General features: G+C 35.3%; 1 pseudogene; it reads right to left on the bottom strand.

Annotated features, from left to right (window-relative positions):
- Positions 1–11,571: 11,571 nt before the first annotated feature.
- Positions 11,572–18,407, bottom strand: part of LOC106845184 (elongation factor-like GTPase 1) — a 120,436-nt pseudogene continuing 113,600 nt past the window's right edge.

The raw sequence follows: 18,407 nt of genomic DNA, 5'->3' as shown, positions 1-18,407 counted from the left end.
AGCCAATTTAATAATTTAAACTTTGTCATCCAGTTGGTCTCACTGTGTTATCAACAGATTACATCCGAGATTTTCTAGTGAGATGTTTTATTTTTAATTACAAAAGTAATTGATAATCACCGTAAAAATAATTAGAATGACAAAAGGAAAAATGTTAACTCTTTTTGAGTGCTTATCCTATACAAAATTCTTTTAAGTGCTTTACATAGATTAACTATTATAATCATTAGAACAACTAAGGCAGGCACTATTACTATTATTGTTTTTAATGGAGAAAATGTGCCACAGAGATTCATTCATCTTATAATTTGTGAAGCCAGGATTTTGAAGTCAGGGACCCTAGCTTTCAACATTTAATAAAAGCTCTCCAAAGCTAATATCATCATAAATACCACCACCTAGGTGTAACCAGTGTTAAGAGTTTGTTGTGATTCCTTGCAGAGTTTTTTCCAATATAAACACAGACATTCACACGTATTCCCTTTTTTTATAAAAATGCAATTACACTAAATATTGTTTTATGATTTTTTCATACTTAAACTATATTGTTAATATTTTTCCATGTCATTATAGATTTTTCATCATTTTAAGGACAAATTTTGAATTTATCTTAATTGTTTAACCAAGCCTTATTATTGAACATTTAGTATGTTTTCCATTTTTCACTCTCATATAAAATACAAAAATTAACAATCTATACATACATTGTTGTAGAGATACGCCATCATTTATTTGTTTGAGACATTTTTTAGCTTATACATTTTAAGGCATTTTGACATATTTAATGACATTTTACCAAAGAAACAATTCTTTGAATTTACAAGAAGTAGACAATAAGATTGTCTGTTACTCCACATGCATTTCATTACTCATATATTAGAATTCTTAAACAAACATCTCATTTTAATTGGTACTTCTTTTATTTATAACACAGCTTAATACTATATCTTGATTGGCTCTGTGTTTATTTTCCAGTGAAATTTTTAGTAAAATATTTGACTCTTTTTACAATGTGGTATATATATATATTTTTTATTGATATTTAAGAACTATTTACACATTTTAAAGATGTAATATACAAATCAAATAATATTCCTAATTCATGAATGCCATTTCAAAATAGTTTACTTAAAGTTTTGCTATTTCAATGATCCAAAATAATTGTGGGAAAAGATAGTCACAATTTGTTTCTGGTTCTATGACACCTTAGGATAAAGACTCCAGAGCTGCTTCTAGAAAAGGCCATTCACAGAGTATTCAGGGCACCAATCATATAATGTTCTAGGTCAGAGGTTTCCTGAAGTTGAACATTATGACCTTTCCTAAAAAGGGCCTTTCTATCTCCAAGATTATTCAATTATCTACCAACATTTTCTCCTGGTATTTGTACGGTTTAATTTTTTCACAGTTAAATTGTTAATCCTCCTAGAACATATTTTTCTTTGAAATATGGGATTTATTTTGATATTGTAAATAGACATTTAAGGTCTTTCCTCAAAAAAATGAGTGTTTTTCCAATATTATCTTTTTCAATAATCCATTCTTTTATCTTTGATGTAAAATATTAACAACTCTGATAATTAAAATTTGACATTTATTAAGTAGCATTAGGTACGTTTAGGCCCATTTATCCCATTCATCAGTCATTTATCTTTGCAGAAGTATTACACTGTTCTGATTATGGAGACTTTTTAGCAATGCATTTTTATCTAATAAGATAATACACTCTTTTCCCCATCTCTTCCCTATCCAGACATTTTTCTAAAAAGAAAAAAAAAAAAACCTTCTTTAGATTTCTGCAGAGTTAATCTGCAGAAATAATATAGAATCATTTGGTTGAAGTGCAAAGTATGTGTTTTTGTGTTCAATTTGCAGTGATCAATCAGCCATTTAGTAAGTAGCTATGGATTACCTTTTCTTTCCCAGGAACCACACGGTGGTCTGAGGATATACTAGTAGACAATTAGTTACGGGCTGTGCCTTTATGGAGTGTCCAGGCTATTAGGGATGGCATGCCTTAAACAAGTCGTGACAAAACAATGTGTTCAAAGTGAAATAAGAGGGACGTTGATCCCCACGTAAGACAGGAGTAATAATCTGCAGGTTCAGGGCAAGCTTCCGTGAGGAAGCGACGTTTAAGCTCTCACATGGAATATCAGTACACCTTAGTCAGGAAAGGCAGTAGAAGAAGCAAATTTGGTAAAAACATATTTTTACTTGTATATTTGCTTATCTTCGATCTTCTCAAATTAGAGCGTAAACTCCACAAGGGCTGGGACTATGTTGTTCATCGATGTATGCCTGGCACAGAATGAAGAGGAGGAAGGGGAGGAGAGGAAGGAGAAGAAGGGAAAGGCCGTGCTGAAAAGACCAAAGACACAGAAGGACATTCTTTGCAGAATTTAAATAAATCGATTGTGTCTAGCGCACAAGAAGCAAGAAGAGAGGCAGATTATGAGGGATTTGAAGGCTATCTTAAAGAATAAATTTAACTCTAACAGCACTGAGAAAACATTGAGAAATATGAAGAAGCAGAGTGATATTCAGGGATTTTTCTCTTTAAAAGATCATTCGGGCTGCAGTCCTGAGTATGGATTTGATGGACAGGAAGAGACTATATGGGAATTACTTACCTGTATTAGAAAGTAGCAGAGGCGATACGAGAAGCGGATAGAATAAGAATTCATGAAAGCTGTAGAAAGGCAGGATTGCATTCAAAGTTTTATGGGTTGAAAAACTGGGGGTAAACTGAGACGTGAATAAGCTGACAAGTAAATTGTCATACATGTAAATTTGGAGTACTCATGACGTACCTAGGTAGAGATACCAAGAAAGCAATTAAATCTGAATCGACTTAAATTTAAATTAAGAAGGACATCTTTGTAACATATTAAGCAACTCTATGATTGCTCTTCACTTGTTAAATATTTTTTATTAGTGACTTAAAACATGAGTTAAGATAGGCTTACGAAACTTTCAGGTGACAAAAATCTCAGGCCAGTTAACTAGATCTAAAATGAAAATAGTAGTAGTATATTTTGTATACGATTGCTGTGAATATTGAATGAGATAACTGCTTAGCACTCTGTCTGTAAATTAGTAAGCACTCAATAAATGTCATGTTTGAAATAGCATGATTCAGAATCAAAATAATATTTTCAGGAGGAAAAAATGTGACAGAACTGAAGAGATGCAAGTTAATATAAATAACTATACACTTGTGCAACTGTTTCAAAAATCAACTTCAACAGCAAAATGGAGAAGTTTTGGAATCATATCAGTTCATGAGCAAAAGTTCCAGTGATTCCAGTTGACTAATAGGCCAATCTGATTCCACAATGTGTAGTATTGAAACAGCTTATGGTGAGAGAGGACTGTATGTCCTCCACTAGACATACCATTTGTGATAGATTTTCTTCAAAATTCAGTATCACACACAGGATTGCACCCAGAGAACAACCAAGACAGTGAAGGACTCAGAAACATTTCATATGAGGAAGGTTTGAAACAACTAATCATTGTTTTGCTTGGAAAAAAATTCTAGGCAAATAAAAGAAGCATGAGAAATAGTAACTAAATTAATCTACTTTTCTAGAAAAAATAATAATGATTGTGTGGAATTTAAAGAAATTATTTTTAAGGAAATCACTTATTCAATATAAAAATTAAATTTATAAAATCTCACTAAGATGTAAGCTTTCATTAGCGTAATTATGTGAATCAAGATACCCTTGCTGGAAGGTGGTCAGAGACTGAAGAGCATCTAAGACTTTTTATTAACAAAATTTACAAAATCACATCAATGATATGCTAAAAGAATATATGGCAACTGTAATTCCACAGTTGTCAGTTAGCACATGGTTAACTGTGTATATGTTTTACACGCTCATTGTAACATTGGGTATTCCACTCAAGGTGAATGCTGGAAGCTACATTTAGTGTAGTATACCTTATTTCAAAAAACTCACATTCGGTCTCTCACAATTTGCTTAAAGCATATTTGTAACATTAGAGTGATTGCATATCTAAGAACCTGAGATCAAAATAATAGATATTAATTCATGTTATTACTCGAAGTTCTGGGATCAGATCTTGAATTCTGTCTTATTAGATTCTGTGTTTTATAAATTAAGGGCCTGTGGCTTCGAACCCTCAAAATAAATAACCAAGAAGAAAGATTTTAAGATACAAAAGAACTCTTGCCTCCATCTGTTCTATTTCTTTTTCAAGGGAAGGAGAGAGTTAAATCTCCAGAAAATAAACAACAAAAATATTTACCTCAACAATGGGCATTGTGATCAAACGATTTTAATAATAGTATCAAAAGTAACTAGACTTTTAACTTTTAAGTATATCTTAGTCACTTAATTAAGTTCTATATATGAGCTAATTAATGTATCCTCACAGCTACTGTCCATGGTTGAAGAAACTGAAGCGCAGAAATATTGAGTCATTAATCCAAGGTCACACAGCAAGTAAGTAACTCAGCCAGGAATGACCTCAGTCAGTGTGGTTATAGAATTTTTATTTTGAACATATTCTTTATTCAATAGAATAATTAAAAATTTCACATGTCAAATTGTAAAGGATGAAACGGGTACAATAAATTTAAAGGAAAATGCTGTCCAATATCTCTACAAATAATGAGGGAAAAGAATAAGGACTAAAAATATGGCCACATATAACATAATAAGAAAAACTTCATTTTTTTTTTTAAGTTTCAGTGATAAACAGAATCTTGCTCTAAATGTTCCTTAGAATTTCCTTGAAAGGATTTAAAGGGGAGGTTTGAAATAACTGCAAAATGTAGTCCTGTCCCCACTTCCTATAGCAAGATATTTAAAGAGACCTTATCTCACCTACAGCTGGATGCATCTCAGAAAATTTAGCTATTTGGTACCAATTATGTTGTTGCCATTTTCCTTGACCTTCCACCAGATGGAAAGCATCAACTCTAGTAATTTTGCCTTGGAAATCCTAATGTTTGTTGTTTTGTTAGAGAGGAAATAGCATATTGTTACATCTTCTCCAACAGTGTCCTTATTATTAAATCAATGATGCTATTTTCCATAAAAAGGGTTCCACAAGAACATAACAATCTCATCAATAAAGCAGGCCCAGCTCATCTGGTGAACTGTTTCTTACACATCAGATGGTGCCAGATGCATTAAAGATACTGGTACTGGGCCACAACATTATTTTGACCAGATTATTTATATCACATTCACTCATCCAGTTCTTTCCCTGAATAAATATCATTATTTTGTTAGCCTTAGCACAATTAAAAATGCCTCTGGTAATTTAGTAATGATTTTTCCAAAAGGAAGTTAAATATTCAAATCAGATCCAAATCAAGGAAACAGACCAGGGCTACCTAGAAGTAACAAGATTCTCTTCATCTTGTCAGACTCAGTAGTATGATTCATTATAGACTAATATATTGCTATTAGTGGCTTGAGAAAGGTGAGACACTACCTTTAGAGAAGTACAGAATTTTTTCTTGATGAAATTCATCAGCTTGTAAAGCATGAGTACTCTTTAGCCAGATACTGTGACCTGTAATATAGAGGTTCAACTAGCGACAAACCAGTGTGGGAAGAGATTCATCAGTATGGGATTGTTTGCTTTTACTCCTGTTAGACAAAGAAGGAGACAGGTTCATTGTAGACAACACATACAGACGCACACTGCCGCCGCCACCACCACCATCACCATCTCCACCACCACCACCGCCACCACCACCACCACCATCACCATCACTGTGGCTTAAAAGTCATGTTGGATTCTTCAGAGTTAAAAACAGGATAATCATATAATCATAAGAGAGACAATTTGGTTAGCATTTTTAAAGGCCATGTTTAGTATTTATAATGCTTTTCTATATTTGATCTTAAGCCATTGTTAACATATATCACATATTCCCAATTAAACTCATATAATTGTAAGCACTGAAGGATTACGTGACCTAAGCATTGTTATATAAATAAAAGCACAGGTGTTAAAGAAGTCTTTTTTTATCCTTTGCATTGTGTAACTTTAACTCAGTCAAAATTACTTTGTCTACATAGCAGGAATATATTATTTTCATACTTGTAAAAATACCCTCCTGATTAGTTATATATATGAAATTAAACGTTTAAAGTGTTCAAATTATGAGCAACTTTCTGAGTAGTTTTAGCAATATCAAACCAAGAACATGAATTAATTAACTATCAGCTAATATTTAGTGAGCACTTATGTGCTAGGAATTTTGCTTAGTATTTTATGTTAATATGTTACCTTATAGGAGTATGATTGTGCTCATTTTACTGTGAGTTACCACAGTACTATTATTGAGATAGAAAAAAAATAGGCATAAAGTATGTTTCTAGAACTTACAAGTTCTATATTTTTGTTAAGAGATATGAAAATAATGGTGCCAAAACGTTAGAAAATAATTGTTTTTTTAATGGTACATCAATAGTTACTAACTCAAAATATTTGAAGATTAGTACGGACAGGAACAATATATTTTGAATTTGTAGGCAATATAAAAGCTGAGCTGAACTTAGCATAATGGGTAGAATTTGTACAATTGAAAGAATAAAAGGAATTCCTTCCAAACTGAGCACTGAGTGTGACAAAACACAGAAGCTATCATCCATGTTGAACATAGCAAAAGGAAGTTCCAAAAAGGGTCAAAGGGATTTCAATGGGTAATATTGAGAAAAAGTATTAAACAGATAAAAGAGAAAACTAATACCATGTTCTAGAAAGCTGAGTGTTTGGAGAGTAGATTCGATGTAAATGACCACTGAGAATAGTGTACAATAAAAAAGTTTTACCTGTTTGAGCTATTCAAGAATTTGGGTTATATTCAACTATTTAAAATCCCTTTTGAGGTAAAACATATATATTTTATTACAATTGATTCCAATATCTGACTGCATGTAGGTTACTTATTAGAGAATATTTTTGCTAGAATTACAAGGGAGTGGGGTGGAATTGGGAATGGACCACAGACACAGAGTTTCAGTGTGTATAAAAACACATATCAGTGTCAGAAGAAGGGATTGAGGGGACAGTGCAAGCCAAGATGAGAAAGCATTGAGAGGAAAATGGGACCAAAGACAAATTTCAGAAGTCTCTGCGTGATGCAGAATGTGAATACTCTAGGTTACTCTCAGAGAGGAACGGTAACTAATAAAATCTACATTGTTCTTCAAGACCTCAGGAGTTGAGATACCTTGCAGAGACTGGAATTCAGTGTCTGTAGTGAGAGAGCGGGGAAGAACATCTCTATTCAGAGAGCAGGCAGACTGTGATTAAGATTTACGTATCTTTAATAAACAAAGAAAACCTCAGCCTTCTCAGTTGAATCTATAGAATAACTAAAAAGACAAATGTGTATAGAGCAATTGAAGATTAGTAAATGAATTTTCAATCTTTGATTGTTGATTTGATTTCAAAGATATCATCCCTTAACATGGAAAGAGAAGTTGGCTAAAATTAATGTTGTAATAAAGCCTAAAATAAAGAGAAATACTTATTTGGAAGTAATTATGTAACTCAAAACATCTTCCTTCAGTATTTAAAAAAATATTTGAATGTAATACAAATTTTCAGGGGAGCGATAAATAATATTCAAGTGGTCCATTCTTTGAACACCATCCAATTTTCCTGTAGATATTGCTTGTGAAAACTGAAACACCCTTCACAATGTTTTTTGTCTTCTTCCTCTATTTTTAAAATATGTATTTGATCCAGATATTCCTACAAAAAGCAGAGTGAATGTTTCAAATTATAACTGTCAAGCTCATGACATTTTCAAAGGCTTTTTTGCATGTGGAGAACATTTTATACTTATTTGGCCTGGATGAATAATTGGGTTACTTTGACTCCCAATATGTGCGACCAAATTTAATTGTATTGACTACCATTAGCCTTGAGAATATATCATAAGTTTTTTACATGTAATTTTCCCAAGGTATATTCAGCCCATGGAATTTTTCATATACATCAGAAATCTTGTAATCTGACACAATTTGGAGGGAAAGCTTTATTAATAAAATAATTTATTTCTAGCTGTTTTTGGGAAATCCCTCTTTTTAGATTTTGATTTTCTGATTCTTGATTATCTCCAAAAAACAGGGTATATCTATAACAAATTGTTTTCAAAATGGATTTATTTCCTAAGCTATGCACATGGTATAGGTGCACATTAATCTCATTAAGTTGGATAATGTTTATAAATTGATTCTTCTGAGCTCACTTTGTTTCAATGAAACAAATACAGTTTAATAAAGTTATTATCACTTAATAAATGACATTGTTTGATGCATATGGGTAGATATGCTCAATATTTTCACAGAACACTACTCTTACAAAGATAATAATGTCCTTAATCATTAGCTTTTATAAATATAAATATGTAATAACATAATGTTATGTAATAATATACAATATAATGTGTGATTATTAATGCATACATTATTAACAACAGCATTATTAACAAATGTGAGCATATTGTTCCTTGTTTATTGATATTTACTGAACTTTACTCTTTAGCTTGGTAAATTATTCTTTCAGGACCTCATTTTCATAAGTCTCCAGAATTTATATTGGAAAAAGAATTGCAGATGTGTAGGAATGCAGATCCAGTATATGCCAACAATACTAATGAATTGATTCACTATTTTTCAGAGAAGGAGGTAGAGAAAGAGCAGGAGAAGAGATGACAATTGTCCTGTTTCATTCTCGTAGATTTCTCTATTCTAATGGTGCTACACTTTATTTGACTTTAATCGAGATTTTCTATTTCTCAATAGAGAAAATAAAATGTTTCTTTTCTTTCTCCCTAATAGCTTCAAATAACAAATTTTAATTATCCAGAATGAGAAGAAACTTGTATGGTAGAGGAGCAGCAACATAACAGAGCAATAATCTCAGCTGCACCACATACGAGCCATAAGACCTGACCTCTCTATGACCTGTGAGTACATCAACATTTAGTTACTGTACTAGTTTCTATGCTGCGTAACAAATTACAATTTTACCTCCTTAAAACAATACACATTTATTATCTCACAGCCTCAGTGGGCCAGGAGTCTGGGAATGGCTCATCTGGGTCCACTGCCCAGATCTCACAAGGTTTCAATCCAAAGGTGTTGGCTGAAGCTGGGTTCTCACCTGAGGCTCAGGGTTCTCTTCCAGGCTGATGTGGTTGTTGGCCGAATTCATTTCCTTGCAGCTATAGAACACAGAGAAGTTTGTTTCTTCGAAACCAATGGCAGACTTTCTTCAGAAAAGACCTATCTTTCACATGTTTTCACTATTTAATTCAGGCCCACCCAGGTGCATCTCCCTTTTGATTACCTCAAACTCAACTGATTTGGCACATACATTTGGCACCATAATTACCTGGGCATGGGAATCATAGAGATCTCTTAGAATTCTGCCTACCACGGTTAGCTGCCTACAACTGGATATTTTGGTCCTTTCCTTTCTGTACATTTGGTAAGATTGAACCCTTCTGCCTCTTTGGAGTTAAGTGTAACTATTTTATTTTCTTTGGCCAATGAAATGGGAGTAGAAGCGATCCACATCATATGCATGAAGAAGCTTTAATAGTCAATGGAGACATGGTAGTGATGACGCATCTGTCAGCCTGTGTCCCCAAGAAAGGACTATGATGTGCAGACACCCTCCTCAGCGAAGAGAGACAGTTAATGTGACTAAGAAACTGTTATTGTATTAAGCCACTGGGATTCAGGGAATTCTGTATCGTTGCAACATTACTATTCTACCAGACTATATAAGCCCCCATCAATATCTAGCACAGAATAAGAATTTGGCACGTGCAAACTTCATATTATATGTGTTTCAAATATAGGTACAATCATCCACATTCAGAGACTGGTATGTCAACTTATCACTTGTCTTGAATTGACAGAAAATAATATGTTTATTGTTACCAAATTATTTTTTCTAAGAAATACAGAGTAAATAATTACAGCAAAGATAAAAGAACAAAAGCTAACCAATATTGGTAGGGAAATACTAGTTAGAAGTCATTATACAAGAAAAACCTCATCTATATTTCTATCTACCTCTATTTTATATCTATCTATCCCAATTAGCAGCCCTTTGAATTGCTTCCTTAACTTACTATGTATTCTCTCTACTCAGGAGGCAAAGACAGTTGGCACTGTAGGGAATTCCAACCCTCAACCAATCAAGCTGGGAGTGGGGGAGGGCTAAGCAGTAGCTGCATGAGCCAAATGGTGAACATTATAACCAGCGTAATCAATGGCTGCATTGTATGTCACAGGCGCTATAGGAGGTCAGAGGTGGCAGAGGCAGTGTGATACGATTTTGCAAAGGGAGGCTTCATGCAGAAGTTGGGGAGCTTGAAGGCAGTAGAAATTGAGATTAGCAGGAATGAAAGTGGCTTTTCCGGGAGGTGCTTCAGTAAGCCCTGTTTAAGCCAGAGACAATCCTAATTAGAATAAAGATTCTTGTTAGATTTAGCACCTTTTCTCTCGGATTTACATACATATATTCAATTGCTAATCGTCTAATGTTTTTATTTATTTTTGAAATTACAAACTTGCCGTGTGTAAACTTGCAAACACAGAAAAGTATGTACATTGTAGGTGTACAGATCAACTAATTTTCACAAAATGAGTACACTTTATGCCCAGCATCCAGAAGAAGAATCAAGCCCAGCTCATGCTCCCTACTTGTCATTACTTCCTTCACCAGCATAATAATTATTTTCCCTTCCAAAATTAAGATGAATTTTGCTTGCTTTTAAACTTACATAAACCAAATCAGCGTTTATTCTTCAGTGTCTCTTTTCTTTTGCCCAATGTTAAGTTTATAAAATGCATATATAGTTGCATGTGGCAATAGTATAGTATTTTTATTGCTGTATAGTATTCATTGTATGAATATACTATTATTTGGTTACCAATTGGTGGATTTTGGAGTTCTTTCCAGTCTTTTGCTATTGAGAATATGAACATTCTTATACATGTCTTTTGATGTGCATTTGTACTCATTTTTTGTTGGGAGTATGATTAGCTGTTAAAATTGCCAGAACATAGGGTTTACATGTGGCGAGTTTTAGTAGATAGCATCAGTTTTCCTAAGAGTTAGCACCAATTTTAACTGCTATCAGCTGTATATCAGAATTCTAGTCATTCAATATCCTTGTCAATAAGTGGCATTATGATTCTTTTTGTATTTCATCCTTTTTTTTTAACACATAGTGTTATTCCATTGTTGTTATAAATGTATTTCTCATCTGAAATGTTATTTCCAGTCTTCAAGTAAAGGCAAGTAAAATTTTCTTCCCTTCCTGGAGTGTCAGCCATGTCCAAGAAAGCGTTATTCATGTCCAAGATGGTGTGTATACCAAATGTCAGAAGCGGAAGCAATCTGTTCAGTTACTGTTATGATGTCAGGCACTGTGGGAACAACTGTGACCTCTTTTGGTTTAGCCCCTGATAGTCCACAGTAAGGCTCCAAGTAGAGGATCTACCAGTAGTAGAACAGGTTTGGCTCATAATTCTGTACTATAGATATCAGTTATTTATTTTGGTTGAATATTCTCTATTTTTCCATGTGTTCCACAATCTTTCACAGATAAAGACCTTTCCACTTTATCACTGTGTTCATGTACTTCCAGGACTTTTTCTCTGAATCAGCCTTTTCCCTCAAGAGCAAGTACTTCTCCCCAGCGGTTGGTACCCAGAACAGATCACTGAGAATGATCTCCCAAGGGTTGAATAGCAGTTGTGAGCTGGCCTCTTCCTGATTTCATTAGTGAAGAAAGCCTTTTGGCAATAGATAGCAGAGCCTTGATGATAAGCACGTCTTTCTCCTTTCATTGTTTTCTCAAAGCACTCAACCCTCTCTCTTTGATGAGACAGGATTGACCTAACCAAGAACATCACTTGTGGCCATTTGCTGCGTATGTACGTAAGTGTCATCAGGTACTGAGGTTTCACTTGAAGCACATTGCAGCACATTTCTTTCGTGGTGGCAATTAGCTGTCCTGGGAAGGGTCCACAGCAATCAGGCAGTGATGCTTCTCATTTATGAGCAGTCTTCTTCTCAAATTCCACAGAGCAGCCATCTTGGTTTTCATCTTGACCAGAATCAGTTTCATCTTCCCCTGTTCCTCTTTTAATCGACCACTTTGCTCTTAATTCTGCTTATCACTTGCTCCTTGTTACTCAAATTTAGTTAGGTTCCATATTTGAAGATAAAAAAGATACCTACTCCTCACATGTGGGCCCAGAGAGGGTTGCTATTCACAACTCACAATGCTATTGCCCAAATGTCAGTATTTCCTAGTTTCTTTGGAAGTTTGGCCAGATGGACCTGGCCATACTAAGTTCTGAAAACCTTCACTATTATGGACTAGTATATCAAGACCAAGTTTTCTTGGGCCAGATGACCAGATTTAGCCAACAAGTGTGCTTCCATTTTCTCCCTGCTATATGTTGTTATAGTTTTTCTGTTAATTCCCAATTCTCTCTTAGATCTTCTGGTGAATCATGAGTATTTCTGTCCTGATTCACAGAGGTTTCAGTAGCTCCATAGCGCAAACTAGATCTCTATTTTCTTCCAGAATCTGACTGATTTCTTCCTGCTGAGCATGACAAGTTTATTGGGAGGTGTTCTGTTGATTAGCGTGTTAAGAGTCAACTTGGATTCCTTCATGGATTTTGCCTTCTTTTGTTTGACTATTCATTTACCATATCAACTTTTGAGAGTTTGGTGATTATTTCTATGAATAGAATAATGAGTTCAGATACATCAATTTGAATCTTTGCAAACTTTTCTTTTAAGTCATCAGGCATTGTTGAAGGTGGATTTCCTGAGCTGTGACTAAAATATGCCCTCTGTTTTAATTTCCTTAATTAAATTCCAAGGGATCAGCTTGGTTTAACAGCTTCATTTCTTTGATGAGGTAAGGAATTTCACTTCAGTGTTTTGGTTCAACAGCAACCCTGACAATAAGGATGGCTTCAATAGGAGTGGTATAAATGGTGGGCAGGATGGCAAGCTACAGAGTATTGCAGATATCACCACAAAGTCGTGCAGACCTCCTATTCCTAGCATATTCCTAGAGATAGCTCCTCTAGAGTTTCATGTTCCCAGTTCCATTCTAATGAGAAGATCTACGTTTTTCAGAGAAGAGAATTGCATGTGGGGACTTGAGAAAGGACATCTGATAGGGCTGAGAGACCTAATGGTACCTGTTACAAAAACTCAACAGGACTGTACTTGAGCCCTCTTTTCTTTTCTTTCCTTTCCTTTCCTTTTCAAGCCCTATGTGATGAAACATATTTGATTATTTCCTTCCTAAGACACAGATTTCCTTCCTAAGATAGGAGTTTTTTACACTCACCATCTGTTGCTCATCACCTCTTGACTCTTTTCTCTTTGGATTTGTTTCAAGAGCATTCCCATTTTGGGCGAGCTCCAAAGTCACCTGCCCCTGAGCTGCTGCCAGCTTCCCGATGTGCCTTTGTCTCACATCCTCATGTCTCTGAGAAATTTCTTCTAGAGTGAGAGATCATTCCTTATTCTGAGGCAAAGCCTTAGCATCAACTGCAAATATTTTAGAAACAAACATAACTGGAGGAGAGTCTTCACTTCCACACTTCATAGAAGCTGCTTTCAGTGCCTGGGTTTCGTGTGGAAGAGAATCAATCATTTGTCTTCATGTGCACATTAGTTTCCCCACTTTCTCAACTATAATATCAAGGAAGCTCTGGAGTTTCTGATACGCTATAGCGAGAACAGCTTGGGACATAGTGGCCACTGACAGCAAATGGCATTGATCTGAACTTTAGTATCTAAATGATGTACCTCTTGTGCTCCAATATTTTATCCTAAAGAACTCACTATTTTAGCAATTTTTCCTTTGTTCTTTTTCAAGGCAGCATCATATAAACTACAAACACTTTCCAGGATCAACTTTACAAATGAAAGTTTCTTTCCTTTTGCCTGATCAAACTTCCTAATTTTCTTGGCTTTTATATTCATGTAATAATCTCCTCACAGGTTTTCAGAAGAAATTCCTTTTTGATGCCAATCTTTCTAACTAGATTTTGTCAAAGAGTTCAATTTTAAAGTCCTAACCATCCATTGTGCTGGTAAATACCACATGTTTTGATCTGGAGGGAAGTAAAAGTGGAAATTATTATATCCTCCAAGCCAGTGCTCCAGCCAGGTACTTGCCCTCCTTGTTCAGAATTTGGATTCACTTGAAATTTAGTCTTTTACTTTGCTCTTCCTGCTAGGAATTTAGACGTGAAAGAGTCCCTGTGAGTGCATTAATCTCTTCTAAAATATTCTTGAAGTGAGAATAGGCCTTTTGTGGAGTGAATTTCAGTTCCACTATCAAGCAATCTTTCTTACTAATTCCTGAAACTAGACAGATGTTTTCGATCCAGACGTCTGACAGAACTGCCAGTGTCTGCAGACCCCTTCCATCGCATCTGCCACAATGATGTACCCATCACAAATGCAATCAGCAGTTTATACTTGAGAGGTGAAATCCACGTGTTCTGGGGAGTCTATCAGATTAATCAGGTACTCCTCATTACCTGAGTAGAGTAAGGGCAGGTATAGACTGCCAGTCTTTCTGCCCTCAAGCCAGTCAGAGATCTCCACCTACATTTCAGCCTGGACAGCTTGACTCTTTTTCACAATGTAGTGAAATAGCCATGGATTTCACAGCGATCCCTTACATCTGCTCATTTTCGCTGCAGTCCATATACCTTACCTTACTCTTCCTCAGACATGTCTTGGCTATTACTGGCACTTTGTTCTTCCATATGAATTTTAGAATTGGTGTATCAAGTTCTTGCCTGCCAGGCAACTGCCATTGCTAGATATAAGACAGTCAGCCAGGTCAACATGAGTCAAAACACAGATTGTGCTGATGTTGGCAGTGTTTCTCCAGAGTTGAATCATCTTATCCAAACTGTTGAACCCTGTGACCACTTTATTTCTTGTGACAGCTTTGGCACCCAGCTCAGCTCCAGCCCTTGGGGCCCAGCATACCACATTTAAACAAGGCACAGAAACCTCCAGGAGTTCTTTTTTTTTTTTTTGGTAACAAATTCACCTGTCTTTTAAATAAAGTATTTTTTGGGAGAATTTGTCATTGACAGACCCTTTTGTTGCCAACCCTTTAAAGACCTCAAGAACTGAATCAAACATCTCTGAGGCATTGCTGGGTATTGGGCTAACAGACTAGGCAGCTACCTGACACGGCAAAATGACTTCTTTTGGGCTTTGAACAGACATCTCAGCAGTCTCTTTAGAGGAAGGAAGTTAGCTAACTGCATTGTCAGCCCACTCACTCAAAGCTAGCAGAGGGTGACCTGTCACCAAAATTAAGGAGAAATAGTACCCAGTTATGAGTGGATCAGTTGAACTCTTTTCCAAAAACCCATAGCATCTGGAAGAGTGGAGTATGTCCTTTCATGGTCAAGAACTGTCTTAAAAAAGGAGTTGTAAACACAAAACCATAGTACCACAAAAGTACAGATATCAGATGGGATGTATTGGGAAAATCTTGGAAGTGCAGAAGGAACAGAGTGCCCAGAATCTCTTATCCTGTCCCACAGTCTCCGCTGGGGATAAATGGATGGCATGCACACTGGCCAACATTTGAGGAGAGAGAAAGACTGCCCAGTAATGCTCTACTTAGATAGAGGGACAGGGGAACAGGGAAAATATATGAAAAAGTGAAAGCTTCTTGGCTTGGGAATTGAGTTTGTTAGAAAGGATGATATTCTGAAACCCAGATCTGCTGAGCCAGGTATCTGGCAAACTACCCAAATGGGAAAGAAATAACTTACCATCACCTTTCAGATCTGTCTTCAGTGATGTTTAAAAATCTAGTCATAAAAGTATTCTTTATTATCTCCTAGACGTGTTTCTTTTTTTTTTTTTACATCTCTGATATTTAAACCAACAATCCATTTTGAATTGCTCTTATGGTACAGTATAAGTGGAGGTCAATGTGTGTGCATGTATGTGTGTGTAAATATATTTTTCAGTATGGAAATCTAATTAACACAGAACAATTTATAGCAAAGGCTATTATTCCTGAGTCCACTGCCACCTCAGTGGCACATTTGTAAAGTAACTATAGATGTAGGTTTGTTGCTTGACTCTCTTTTACTTGTTTATTTTTGGTTATTCTTCTGCCAATATCAGTCTATCTTATTCACTGTTGCTTCGTAATAACTCTGGATATTGTTGGAAGACAGTTCCCTAGGTGTCTCTCAGATTGTTGCGTGTTTTGCAAGCAGAACACCTGATCACCATTGTTCTGGTTTAACTTTTCAAGGGTCTTTGTAAAGCAAACAGTCTTAGAAGATGAGATAGTGCCTTTTTCCAGAGCAAAGAGAAACTTAGCTTATAGCCCCAGAGGGTAGAAATTGTGTCTACCTCTGGAGCAAAGAGCAAGAATGCTCACTGTCTGTTATAAACGATTCAGGTTCTGTAAGCTCAGGACTGATGTCCTGTAATGCAACCTTCTGTATGTACTGGTGCCATCTGGCTCTCTTTGCCTCACCTTGTGGGAATTAGGGCTCAGGAAACTGACACATGCTGGTGCTCTGGATACTTCCACTGCCATAAATAACAAAGTCCTGACTCAAGGATAGATGCTTATGTGATTTTGTTATGAAAGTGACACTGCTTAAAATGTTAGTTTCCTTTCTTCCTTAGGTTGGATCATAACACCAGGCCAGAGGTGAAGTTTAAGATTGTAAAGCCATACTGATGTTCAAAGAAGTGCATGGACACAAACCATAAAGAGCCACTAAAATGAATAAGAACATGAGATATCACTCTGTCCGCAAACAGAATATAATCCCATGTTTTGAGTATGTGATTATGTGCCGTGTCCAAAACAAGTTTTATGGTGATGTTTTAAGTAAGTTGAAGCAAATCTAATATCACAGATCGTGTATGTTCTATTCATTGATTCTTTTTTTACTTGACATAATGATTATCACAATAGTATTAAAGAATAATATCTAAGCATTTCATTATCAGAAATCAAGAAGTAACTGTGGTATAATTTCATGGAATTATAAGAGATTAGATGCATGAGATTTAGACTTGTTCAATCTACCCAATGTTAACACTATGCAGTTCTTTTTGATTCATTTCATTATATCTTCTTTTCCCATATTTGGAGAGTATCCTTATCTATCTCGTCTAGATATAAAATGCCCACAGATTCTAAAAGCTAAAGGATGCCAGGATTTAGTATTAAATTTAAAAGACAAAGTATTTCAAAGCAATTAATTAAAGTTGGATCCATGTCAGATAAAAGTGCCATACGATAAAGTCCGTAGAAACTGATGCAAAAATCTGAGTTAAAGCAGTTAGTTCTAGGCCTACTATCCTATTGATTTAATTTTTAGGGAGATGAGGGGTTAGTATTCACTCCCCTACCCTACCCCCACACACTGCTTAACCAAAGTGTTCTTGCATTTTTCAGTTCTTACCAGATCTTGACATCCTTTTGAATTTACTTTACATACTTGGTGAACATGAATACAACTTCATGCTTTCATCCTTTTATAAGACATTCATTATGTGCATTAACTGACAGCTGTGAAATTATCTGCCACTTGTCTTAAATAAAAGCAAGAAAATTCAAAATAGATGTGCTTTCTGTACTTAGGCAAATTTCACAGAATCTTCTTTAATTCAAATTTCTGCAGACACTTCTTTTAATATAGGCTTTAAGTACAGTGAATATGTTCAGTCATTACTACGTATTGAGTGTCTGATGGTTTTTGAAAGCTCAGGAGGCAGTCTACATTTTTCTCACTTGTTTTTAGTGTAACTAGGTTTGGCAGCTCTGTATGAGTTTTTACATCTTAAAAAAAATCTCTGTCTCTATTGCATTTCGTTACATATTAGAGTAGTTCTTTAAATTTCTTTAATATTCATTTTGTCATCTAAGTCAAAGTTGTCCGAAAAGAAATCACTAGTGGGCTCAACATTTGCAGCCAGTGAAGCTGGTACCACTCTTTGAAGATCCTTTTTGGAAACGAATATGAAAAAATAGCTAGTGGGAAAATTATGTTTCCCTTGGTGAAGACAGTCTGGGAAAATATCAATGGTCATTTTTAGACATAGGCCTTTGTTCTGCTTTTCAGAAAGAGAAAGAACGTCTGATTAGATCAGAAGACAAGGACACAGAATTTAAGGAAAACAAAAGTGTTCAAAATCAGTAAAAGTGAAAAGCCCTATCCTGAAAATGCAAGGGAGACTCTTGCCCTCTTTTCACTATTACTTAGATTCTTACAGCAGTAAATTGCAATAAACAAAGTAAGAGCTGCTCTATGCTGTAAAGGAATATTCAACACTTA

This window comes from Equus asinus, chromosome 3 (assembly GCF_041296235.1).
Source record: "Equus asinus isolate D_3611 breed Donkey chromosome 3, EquAss-T2T_v2, whole genome shotgun sequence".
Taxonomy (NCBI): Eukaryota; Metazoa; Chordata; class Mammalia; order Perissodactyla; family Equidae; genus Equus; species Equus asinus.
The sequence above is the reverse complement of the archived record's forward strand: the minus strand, read 5'-3'. Positions and strand labels throughout refer to the sequence as shown.